This window comes from Rosa chinensis, chromosome 5 (assembly GCF_002994745.2).
Source record: "Rosa chinensis cultivar Old Blush chromosome 5, RchiOBHm-V2, whole genome shotgun sequence".
Classification (NCBI taxonomy): Eukaryota; Viridiplantae; Streptophyta; class Magnoliopsida; order Rosales; family Rosaceae; genus Rosa; species Rosa chinensis.
Window position 1 is genome coordinate 86,621,718 of NC_037092.1, and position 12,942 is coordinate 86,634,659.

A 12,942-nucleotide genomic window follows, 5' to 3' on the forward strand; every position below is an offset into this window, starting at 1 on the left:
AACATTGAACATCACTGCCGCACGCAGAAAATGTGTTTTGCAAACTCCAAATGCAAAGGGCTGTTTGCATAATTGATTTTGTTAGGTGGTGTGCTAGGAACACATTTCTTCTGTTCTACAACTTACCAAGGCAGTAGTGTTCTCCTTGAGATTTGAAAGGCTTTTAATACGGCAGAATCTATATATGGAGTTTAATCTGTAGGTGAAACTTCATAATATCTTTGACCTTTTCTTTGCTTGTAAAGCTGTCTTCTGTTTTACATTACCATTTTCCCCCTGGACACTTTGTGTGATTGTTGATGTTTTGGCTATTAATTGCTAGACTTTTGTTTGTCTTCTGAGGCATCAAACATTACACTTGATGCTCGCAGGTTTTTAATGAAGGGTAAAGAGAGCAAGTTTGACGGAAAATTTCATACTTGTACTCAATCTGTTTTCAAGTTTCTTTTCAACTGGGAAGCATCTCTTATAATCACATTTCAATATTGTGGGACAAACATTCTAAATTCCTATTCCTAATTTGATTAGGTAACTATTCCTAGTTTGCCGACTCTGTTTCCCGGCCTCTTGTTGAAAGTTTGAAATTAAAATACCTAGGACTAAATGAGGCAAGAAGTGAAATGAGAAATGACTTGTCTAATCAAGTGAATTGAACAGCCCTCTTCAGCAATGGTGTTCTGTGATGAAAAATTTGCTTGCACTCGCAGGCTGCCGGCAGTGTTGGATACTCCCGAAGAAATGCCCTGCATGCGGGGAGCGAAAAATCTCAGACAACTAAAACAATGGAACCATATATAGAAGGACCCTCCAATAGCTAGTTTACACTATTAATTATGCAAAATTAGTTATATATAATTAAATCTCATTTTAGCTACTCTATTGGAGATGCTCTAAAGCTTAAAGTCTATACTCATTTAGGGTGTTTTTTTTTTTTTTTTGAGGGCAACGGAAGACTAATTCATTGATCGAAATCATGACGACCTCACTCGGTCAAGCATGAAGGGTACAAGCACCCCTCATATTACAATGCAAGCTCACGAAGAGTACTAAATCCAAAAGAAATCCATACTTCAAAACTAAAATCCTAAAGGAACTGCTGAAAAAGAAAATGCAGAATTTTTAAAAAAACTCCCTAATCCTACACTGCCCTAAAATGGAACCAATGTCCTGAACATCTTGACGCCTAAGACCCTTTTGGTGTACATTGCAACATTCAACACACCCACAACAACATTCAAGGAACAGATGCAGGACAAAGAGCATGACCAACCACCCCAAGAAGGCCCAAATCCAAACGAAGGTGAGAAAATAGGGGAATTGGACTAAGAGGCCCTATAACGTTCCAAACCTGAAGTTACCGGTTTACTAGTCATTTGGACGGTAAACGGCCTTTACTTCCACTTTTACTGTCATTTTAGTGCTTTTAGTGACCCTAAAAGTTGACTTTTTATTCGGGTCAAAATTTGAGAAAATGTTCTTCATAAAAGTTGTAGGGGACGTTAAACCGAGCGCGTGGATATGTGGTACGTAAAAATCGGAGTTCGTATGAGAAAGTTATAAGCGAAAGACGAAAGTTACTGTTCATGTAGTAAGTTTCTATAAATAGCCGAGTTACTGTGGTAAGTTGCCATTTTTGGAAACTTACCCAGTTTTTCTCTCTCTTCTCCCCCGACCTTTTCTTCCTCTTCGGCCCGGTTCTTCCTCCTCCGGCCACCCCACGATGGAATCTAGACATCAGCTGGCTCGCCTCCTCACCTTGGTCACGTCTGTGGTGGTGTTTTGCAGCAATTTGGCCGGAAGAGCTCGATTAGGAGCTGTGAAGGTTACTGTAGCATATCGGGATTTCATTCGATTTCCGGCAATTCCGGCCGTCTCCGGCCACCAAACCGGCGCCGAAGGTTCGGTTTTCGACATAGATCATTTCCCCTAAGGACTTTCATTTCAATTTGCAATGTAGAAGTCGAATTAACGATTTGCAATTTCTAGGGTTCTTGGAGTTTTCTGGAAAAATTTCACCGGCCAATTTGGAGCCCTTCAAGGTAAAATTGGAACTTGTTGTAGTTGAGAAAGAGGTTGGGTTTGTTGAGTAGATGGTGCTGCCAAATTTTTGTGGCCATCGGAGGTGGTTGCAGGTGGCGCGTGGGGCCCACGCGATGCCACTGTTGGTGGCGCGTGGAGGCGTGTAGGGCAGTGTTTTAATTCCGTTTTTTAGCCCATTAAATCCTATAAATTGTGTAGAGCTTGTATGTGAAATTTGGTAATTTTTGGAGAAACTTGGAATTAATTATGAATTTTGAAGTTTAGGGTTTCAATTATCGAATTACGAGAATCCGACCATCGGATATCTCTCGGTTCTGACTTGGAACCTTTAAGATAATGAATTAGTATTAGAGGTAAAATTTGGGTTGAATCCGAGAACAAGTGGAGAGTTGATTGGTGAGGGTTTGATTATGGGATTCATATTAAATTGTCGAATTATCGCTTACGGAATATAATCATGTACAGGGCGACGTACCGAGCTCTGGCTCGATGAAGGAACTCGTATACGTGATCGTCGGAATAGTACTGTGAGTGGACTTTTGTTTTTAAGTAAATGATGCATGCATTTATTTCTTTGAATATGCTCTATTTATTTATCAATTTACATTTCGAGCGTGTGATTTTAATCTCAGAGATTGATTTCGCTTTATCTCATATAAGTGCTTTCGATAATGATTTGTTTCCGAAGTTGATTATGATTTATAATCTTATTTGACGAATTATTTATTTCCGAGGTGATTTCCGGAATTATACCCTTAATTATAATCTATTTTGATTTGAGACTTTTAAAGGATTTTCGAAATGGGATTTCGATGGAGTTATATTCCTTATTTATTTATCGACTTCGGTTTTGGCATTGGGAATGCCTTGATGATGATTTTGAAATTGGTTTTGTTTCAGTTTACGGAAAACATGCTTATTATTATTTTCTTCCTATTTATTTGAATTTGAGATTATCTTGGCGTGTGGGACACGTCATTGGAAATTCTTTTACGAGAGATGGGGAAGCCTTATGTATTTATGATTTTACTGTGGTTTTCGGATTTTCTTTTGCCATACTTTGGGTGACTTATCATTGCTAGCATTGATCTTCCGCCTTTGTGGCGAGGTGATGGGATCACTGAAGCCCTCCGCCTTTGTGGCGCTGGTTACTGTCTATGTGACAGTAATTCTCAAGCCCAGTATCCTATCGCTACACATAGTGGTGTAAGGGTATATTACGGGAGTAATGGGAGTACTTTAGCCTGGGAGGCTATCACCCGAGCCTGGGAGGCTCACTCGTATGGCTATCATCTTCCCCTACTCATTATATTCTTGACTAGCAGGGCTAGTCCGATTTTCCGTTTAACCAGCGGGGCTGGTCTTATTTCTTGAGAAATGAGATTTCAGTTTTACGATATATCTTTTCGAATGTTGTGACTAGCGAGGCTAGTCGGTTTATCGTTTGAAATCCTCGGATTTAAAGCTAATTGTGTTTTCTAATTGTTGCATGCATCGGTTTTTAATGAAATATATGTGGGAAAGTATGAATTTCTTTTCCTTTAAAATTGTTTATTTTTGTCCACTCATGCTAACGTTTTTCGTCTACTTTCCTCTGGGCCATTCGGGTTTCAAATGCCCAGTTTGCAAGCAAAATTAGTTGAGGTTGGGCGTACATGGAGTTGAGGCATAGTCAACTGCACGGCTTCCGCGTTTGCCTTTGAATTAGGTTTTCCCTTATTTACCTTTCTATTAGAATTGCTCTGATTACCTGTGGGATTAATGTTATTCAAGTTGTGTTTTGTGTTATGTGAATTGGACGATGTTGTGATTTGAGGAGCAGGGTGGCTCCAAGAGAATAAAGATGAATGACTTAGAAGTGTAAATTTCCTTTCTACAGGTTTTGGGTAGTCCATTTTAGGGGAAGTTCTGCCAAATTTTTGGAAAAATTTCTTCTAAGGTGGGCCCTGCAGGGCCACCTCGGATTTCAGGGTGAAATCTGGGTCGGGTCCTGTCAAATTCGCTAGACTGCATCGCTATAGCCCATGAAGACAGAGGCCCAAAAGACCCACTGCCCAAACCCTACATTCCCAACCCGCCGACCGAATCTAGAGCCTCCAAGAAGCCGTCCGCCACTGCCTCGTCAATCCGGTGGCCTCCCCTGGCAGGGGACCATAGCAACCATCTCGCCGCCGACCAAACCTGCTCGCTGCAATAGTCTGGCTCCGCAAACACAAAACCAAAAGCCTTATTCGGCAACCCGAAAACGAATCTCTAGCAGGCGTTTCCGACTACCCTCCTCCTCTAGACCCCGAGAGCCTGTCGTCTACCGCCTCCTCGTCGACCCTGAAGCAGCCCCAAAACAAAACCGGGTGCGTTTACAAACCCAAAGCAAGATCTGAACCTTCAACTTTCTCTTCCGGCCAAACCACCTCCGCAAGCATGAAGGAGGTGAACCTTGTCCTACTAACACTTGCAACGCCGGAGCGCCCTGCTGCAGACAAGATTGGAGCGCCGCCGCACTGCTACGCGAAACCTAGAGGGTTTCGGTATCGCTCCGGAGAAACAGGAGCCCCCACGAGAAAAAACAACTGGATATTACTCATTTAGGGTGTTGATTTTCTGTTTGGGACCAAAATAAAGTACGTACGTAATTAATACATGAACTGTAGAAGATCAGTTATGTAACAGAATACATATTCTTTCACACGCACACATGCTTTTTCAGTGCATATAATCCCTCTCTTTTATCTTTCAGATCCTTGAATTAAAGCTTGGTGTTCCGCTGGTATAAGCTACTCTATTATTTGTTTTTCTCTTTTATTTTCGGTTTGGGATCTGTGAAATTTGATTTTGGTATATTTTTGTTGCTTGAATTTTTTATTTTAAGGAACAATGGTAGAGTCATTCAGAACTAACCTTGAGATCGTGCCGCCCACGCTCACCGAACTGACACCAATTCTTTGTACCGCTAATGAGGTCAAATGTTGCAAAAAGCAACTCCTTATTAGTTCTGCCACAGATTTTACTTAGAGAGGGTGAATTTATTTTACTTTTTACTGTGAAAGTGCATTTAAGTTAATATTATTGTGGATGCTTTTAAGTAAATAAAGATGGATTCTCTTTTGCACCATCAGCTTTTGAAAATTGAGTTGGTTTATGTTATACTCCTGATTTTCTCAGTTAAATTTCATGTCTTTTATATATACCTGGATTTCAGCAATCCATCTTATATCCACACAACATATGAGGTTAGTCTGTTCCATTTCCATACTATTACCTTCATGGCCCTCTTCGCTAAAGAGGAAAAAAGGAGAGTGCTTTTCCATAGTGCTGATATCCTCTTTACTGAGGCGAACATGAGATCTTTGATCTTCATTTCTATATGTAGCTGTTCCTTGTTAAGTTCTCTGTTATGTGAGCAAGTTTTATCTATATTTCAGGCCGGATCATGATCTAACCCTCATGGCAATGGTAAGAAAAAGAGATGCAAAGGAAATGTCAAGCTTCTGTCAACATTATTACTCCTAAAATTTGCAAAATGCTGCTGATAGCACTGACCAGTGGGGTTTGGGAGATAATCGAGTGTGTTAGGTGGTATGCTCAGAAAAGTTTTGTCTAAACATCGTCTGATGCTGGTTTTTCCTTCTTTACGCATATAGCGAACAACTTACCAAGGCATACTCAACTGTCAGTGATCTCCTTGAGGTTTTAAAGGCTGTTAATTAGTAACCAAGCATTTGCCGAAGTCGATTGTGCGGTGAAATTTCATCTTACCTCCGATTTCTGTTTCGTAAATTTTTCTTCCCTTTTTTTTGGCTGATGGACAATGTTTAATTGATGTTGAAGTTTTAGCTACTGTAAAGATTAACTGCTAGTCTTTTGTTTTTGTCTTCTATGGCACTGAACATTGCTTTTGATGCTTGTGGGTTTTGGAAGCTCATGATAAACTTACCCAGGCATTAGACCAGACTCATATCTGATGATTTAAGAAACTTGATTTGTAAAAGTAATAAGTGGAAGAAGTTTATCCGTTTGGCCTTTGGTATCATCCAGATGATCTACTGGTAATTTCCTGTATATTTTGAATGTATAAAATATATTACGTACAGTTGGAACTTTCAATGGAATCTGTTTCAGTTTGTAAATCTACTAGTAATTTACTATATGTTTGAATGTACTATATATGATAGTTGCAATTTGCACTGGTTAATAGTACTGGGAATCCCAGTCTGGGATTGTTGGATCTTTGTCCGGGTTCCTCCGGTTAACTTTAGCTCTGCCATCTAATATTTAGGTTCCTAATGTTCTAGCCTGTTTTCAGGCCCAGTAAAATCTCAGGACCAAGTTATGTTAAATAGGTGAGATAGTTATTGAAATTTGTGTGAAATGGGTAAAACTAACAACCTATTGGTAAATTATAATGTTAATGTTGTAAATGTCATGAGTTTGATTCTTACTGGTATATATAAGGGTGGAGTGGCCGGGCTAAGGGGTTTTAAAAAAAAATGTCGTAGATCTTTTGTTCAAAAATGCTAAGGCCTCATTTTGTTCACAGAAAGAAAAGTAATTCTTTCGTCTTTCCCATGAAAAGGGAAATGAAATTTTCGAATAACTTTTCATTCCGATATTTGGTACCATAAGGAAAGTTATTCGGAAAGTTGTTAAAAAGTTTATAATTAACGCAATATTAATGTGTTGTGAGTAATAAATGTAAGAAAAAATGGGGGGAAATTATTCATTTGGAATATGGAATGAAATATTCTAAACGCAGGAAATGAACAAATTTTTTTTCTTGATGCTTACTTTCCGCAAACCAAACGAGGCCTAACTGTAATGTATTTCCGGCTTTATAGATAATAACTTAAGTTGATATTCGATATGTTCTTGATAGATTCATTTTTTAAGCTAGTCCGATAATTAAATTATATTTGATTAAACCTGTGTTTATTCCAATAATTTAATGCATTCTTGGATTCGGATTGTTTAGTTTATAAGCATGATCATAAAATATTAGATCCATCATTTTATTTAAATTTGATTCACATGAGATTTCAATTGAGATCCAATTCATTAGGATATCTTACCAAAGTGCAAAAATGTTAGCGTGAGTCATAGCGTAACGTTAGGAATAGAATATATTGTAATTATTTCGTAGTTAATACTTACCTATTGTACTCTTGTAATCTTCTTTATATACCTCCACAGTGAGATGAATAGAATATCAGACAATTCATTCTCTCAATCTTCTTATATTTGACTTGGTATCAGAGCAAAGATCCGAAAGGACTTTGTCTCGTTAGTTTTCTTTTTTTCGAGACACTTATACATAACTAAACCCCTTTGTTTGGGTTTTGTTTTGTCTTTTTCCGGTCTCTATCAAATACTGGTCTTCGTCTCCTTAGAGACCGACCTGGTGCTCTTTCCCGATCAATCCAAACCAGGTCCGCTCCGTCCACCCGGCCACACCGGCTCCCTCTGTTCAGACCGCCTCCCTCTGTTCAGATCGCGGGCTCCGTCTCCCTTCCAGATCGGCTTCATCCTCGTCCAGCTCGGCTTCATCTTCAGTTCACGATCGCCGGCGCTCATCTTCGATCGGCTTCGTCTTCAGGGACCGCCGTCACTCTTCTCCGTCCAGTTCGTCGTAGCCCAGTCCAGTTGCAGTCCACCCAACATCGTTCTTCAGCCAACGTAGTCCAGATTATCAGCGTTCTCCATCGCTCTATCAGACCGGGTTTGCTCCTCAGTGAGTCAACTCGTCAACTCGCCCCAACTCGTCAACTCATCTCAAACTCGCCCAGTCCAGTGAGTCAACTCATCTCAAACTCGGTCAACCCAGTCAATTCTAACAGGTTCCACAAAAAAATAAAAAATAAAAAATAAAAAATAAAAAAAAAATCTGTTACTATTATTTTTTGGAGCCTTCTGTTTGTCTTATTTCCGCTGCCTACTTTGAGATTTGTCTGCATTGTTGTTGCTTATTTCAATGGAAGAAACGAAAGATGGTCAGAGTTCCAATTCTAAGACCAGTGAGGTCCAGAAGGTTGAAGTTTCTGTAAAAAGCTCAGAAGGTGGATCTTTTGGGGGTACCAAACTTACCGGTACCAATTTCCGAACATGGAAGAAGATTATGTCTGTTTATCTCCGTGGGATACACAAGATGGGGCATGTGACTGGCACAACCAAGGCTCCTAGTGAAGATGATGTGGAAGCTTATGCTAAGTGGGAAGACGATGATGGGTTTGTAATGTCAATTCTATTTCGAGCCATGACTGAGGATGTGCTACAGATGGTGGAGGAGTGTGAAACCGCTGAGGCAATATGGAAGACACTGGGAGATCTCTATACAAATGAGTCTGATTTTATACAGGTTCATGAACTGATGTGCAAAGCTGCAGGAATGCAACAGCATGGGCAACCAGTGTCAGTGTTTTTTACCAAGCTGAAGAATGTGTGGGCTGAAATTGATCAGAAGCGTCCTTGTAAGATCAAGAATCAGGAGGATATTGCATGGTACCAGAAAGAGAAGGAACTTGAGCGGGTTCATGCATTCTTGAGAGGACTTGATGCAACACATAATAGTGCCAAGGGAGAGTTGCTTAGAATGCCAGACCCTCCTAGCTTGACCACAGCTTTTACCTATATTCGTAAGGATGAATCTCAGCAGGACAGTCTCAAACATGCACAAGTTGAAGTTTCTAGCCTCGCCATTCAAGCACCAACACCTTTCCTCCAACAGCAGCCTTCGGTCCCACTTCATCAACAAGGACCTCCGCCAGCTTTTGCCCACCGCCCTCGTCCTCAGTGTTCTTATTGCAATGATATTGGCCATGTTAGAGAGACTTGTTGGAAACTACACCCGCATCTTAAACCTAAAAAGCAAGGTTATCGTCCTAAGGCGAGAGCAGCTGCTGTTCAATTGGTTCAAGAACCAGATTTCTATGGAGTGGCTGGACAAGATCATCATACGGCAGGAGGGGCTCTTCCTACAGCCTCTATAGCTGGTCGTGGTAAGATTGGTATGGCTTTAAAGGTTTCTCACTTTGTTGGTTCTGATACATGGATTATTGATTCTGGTGCCTCTGACCATATGACTTATGATAAATCATATTTTACTGAATTGTCTTCCCCACCAGTGTCCTATGTAACCAATGCCAATGGTGAGGCTTTTCCTGTGTTAGGGTCAGGGTCAGTGCGTATTACTCCCACTTTAGAACTTCATAATGTGTTATATGTGCCTGACTTGTCTCATCACTTGATATCTGTTCCCCAGTTGAATACTGAGTCTAAATGCTCCATAACTTTTTATCCTATGTATGTGATTTTTCAGGATCTTCTCACCAGGGAGTTAATTGGTCGGGGGTATCTGAGGGGCAGGTTGTTCCATCTAGATCAGACATACGCAGGGGAGAAACCAGGAGCACAGTCCCGCACCGCTTTGACTTCGAATTCTGATAAGCTAAGTGAAATTTGGTTGTGGCATCGCCGTTTAGGGCATCCATCTTTTAGTCTTATGAGAAAAACCATGCCTACCCTGTTTATTGGTGTGGATGAGTCTGCTTTACATTGTGAAACATGTGTCTTGGCCAAGAGTCATCGTGCTACTTATTCTCCTAGTGTTTCTAATAAAAGTATTATTCCTTTTGAGTTGATTCATTCTGATGTTTGGGGACCTTCTAGAGAACCCACTGTGTTTGGTATGAGATATTTTGTGTTGTTTATTGATGATTGTACGAGATTGTCATGGGTTGCTCTTCTTAAAACCAAAGATGAAGTCTTTCCAGCTTTTCAAACTTTTCGTACTCTTGTTCAAACACAATACCATAGCACCATTAAAGTTCTTCGTTCTGACAATGGGGGGGAATATGTTAATCATGCTTTCCAAGAGTTTTTCAAAACCCATGAGATTGTTCACCAAACCTCATGTCCACAAACACCAGAACAAAATGGAGTGTCTGAAAGGAAAAACCGTCATTTACTTGATATGGCTCGTGCCCTTCTCTTTAGTGCTCATATGCCTAAGTATCTTTGGGGCGATGCCATTCATGCTTCCTCTCATCTTATCAATCGTCTTCCATCTAGTGTCCTTCAGGGACGAATTCCATTTGAGGTTCTTGCATCTCATGTTTCCTTACCTTCCTTTCATAATCTTCCAGCTCGTGTCTTTGGTTGTGTTGTTTTTGTCCATATTCCTAAAAACCAGCGGTCTAAATTGGATGCCCGAGCATTGAAGTGTGTGTTTGTGGGCTACGGCGGTTATCAGAAAGGGTACAAGTGTTATCATCCACCCACCAGAAAGTACTATGTCACTATGGATGTTACTTTCTTTGAGGACATGAGTTATTTTTCCTCCTCAACTACAGCTCTTCAGGGGGAGACTTCATATTTTGAAGAGCTGTATCATGGAGAGGGGGAGGAATCAGAAAGTGAAGAAGTCGCACAGGCAGGAGGCACTTTGCCGGATCCAGGAGAAGCAACTACATACCCAGGTGGAAGGCTCATGTACACTTCCTCGGCTAACTCTCCGTGAAGAAATGCATTCTTGACATCAAACTGTCGGAGTGGCCAGTTTAAACTAGCAGTAAACGAGAGCAGAACCCGAATAGTGTTCATCTTGACAACAGGAGCAAATGTTTCATCGTAAGTCGCACAGGCAGGAGGCACTTTGCCGGATCCAGTTGAGAGCATCAGCTCCTCACCTCCAGAAGCAGAGGCTCCAGACGTCCAGACACCAGTCTCAAGCATTGAAACTGCAGTTGAAGACACAACTGCCCCTCCTGCCATCACTTCTACCCCTGACCCACAACTTCCTGGTACTGAAGATCATCCATTTGAGGTATGTCAACCCACTGGTACTAGCAATAGTGAGTCTAATGTTGAGCAATATGTGTTACCAAATAGGACCACTCGAGGTCAATCAGCCAAAAGCTATGAACCTACTCTTACTGCCAAATCAAAATACCCAGTAGCCAATTATATGTCCACTAGGAGGTTGTCTAAGTCATATGAATCATTTGTGAATCAAATATCTGCTGTATTAGTACCTAACAGAGTGCAGGATGCATTGGGGGATCCAAAGTGGAGGAAGGCAATGGAGGAAGAGATGGAGGCATTGCAGAAGAACAATACTTGGCAACTTGTGTCTCCACCACACGGCAAGAAGGCTGTAGGTTGTCGATGGGTGTTTACTGTGAAACATAATCCAGATGGATCAGTGAATCGGTATAAAGCACGCCTTGTAGCAAAGGGGTTTACTCAGACGTATGGTATAGACTACGATGAAACATTTGCTCCTGTTGCCAAGATGAACACTATTCGGGTTCTGCTCTCGTTTGCTGCTAGTTTAAACTGGCCACTCCGACAGTTTGATGTCAATAATGCATTTCTTCACGAAGAGTTAGCCGAGGAAGTGTACATGAGCCTTCCACCTGGGTATGTAGTTGCTTCTCCTGGTGATTTTGTATGCAAATTGAGAAAGTCTCTGTATGGTCTCAAACAGTCGCCTCGTGCTTGGTTTGGGCGATTTTCACAGTTCATGCGGAAGGTTGGTTACAAACAGAGCAACTCAGATCATACCTTATTCCTCAAGCATCAACAAGGGAAGGTAACAGCTCTAATTATTTATGTGGATGATATGGTAATCACCGGCAATGATACTGTTGAGATGGATAGGCTGCATAGACAGCTAGCCTCTGAGTTTGAGATGAAGGACTTGGGTGAACTTAAGTACTTCTTAGGAATTGAGGTAGCCAGGGGGAGAGAAGGGATCTATCTGTGCCAGAGGAAGTACGTTCTTGACTTGCTAACAGAGACAGGTTTGTTGGATTGCAGACCTATTGATACTCCTATTGAGCAGAATCATTGTTTAGCTGAGTATCCTGATCAGGTACCTACTGATCGTGCTCGCTATCAGAGGTTAGTTGGGCGCTTGATTTATTTGGCTCATACTAGACCAGATGTTGCATATGCAGTGAGTGTGGTGAGTCAGTTCATGCATAACCCGAGTGAGAGTCACATGGATGCTGTTATGCGAATTTTGAAGTACCTGAAGTCAGCTCCAGGAAGGGGAGTATTGTTTTCTAAACACAACAACATCCTTGAGGTTTGTGGCTTTACAGATGCAGATTGGGCTGGAAATATTACAGATAGGAGGTCAACATCAGGTTACTTTACCTTTGTGGGAGGTAATTTGGTTACGTGGAAGAGTAAGAAACAGAAAGTTGTGGCACGATCTAGTGCTGAGGCCGAGTACAGAGGTATGGCTCACGGAGTATGTGAATTGTTGTGGCTGAGAAATCTGTTACGTGATCTGGGTGTCAAACTCAAAGGTACTATGCAGTTGTATTGTGACAACAAGGCAGCCATTGACATATCACAGAATCCAGTACAACATGATCGTACTAAACATGTCGAGGTTGATCGTCACTTTATAAAGGAGAAGCTAGATGCCAAAATTATTAGCTTTCCTTTTGTTCCAACCGAAGAGCAACTTGTAGATATGCTTACCAAAGGAGTTTCCAGAAAGGCGTTTTATGACTCACTAAGCAAGTTGGGCATGGTTGATGTGTATGCGCCAACTTGAGGGGGAGTGTTAGCGTGAGTCATAGCGTAACGTTAGGAATAGAATATATTGTAATTATTTCGTAGTTAATACTTACCTATTGTACTCTTGTAATCTTCTTTATATACCTCCACAGTGAGATGAATAGAATATCAGACAATTCATTCTCTCAATCTTCTTATATTTGACTAAAAATAGCATTGAACATAGATTGAAGGAAGATACATATGACATGTAACATGTTGAAGCCGAATTAGTGACTACACTTGTCAATGAACTGAATTTTGAGCTAACTGATCTAAATTATGATATGTTCAGTAACAAGCAAAATCGAACTTTAGTCAACTTAATAATCTGACTGA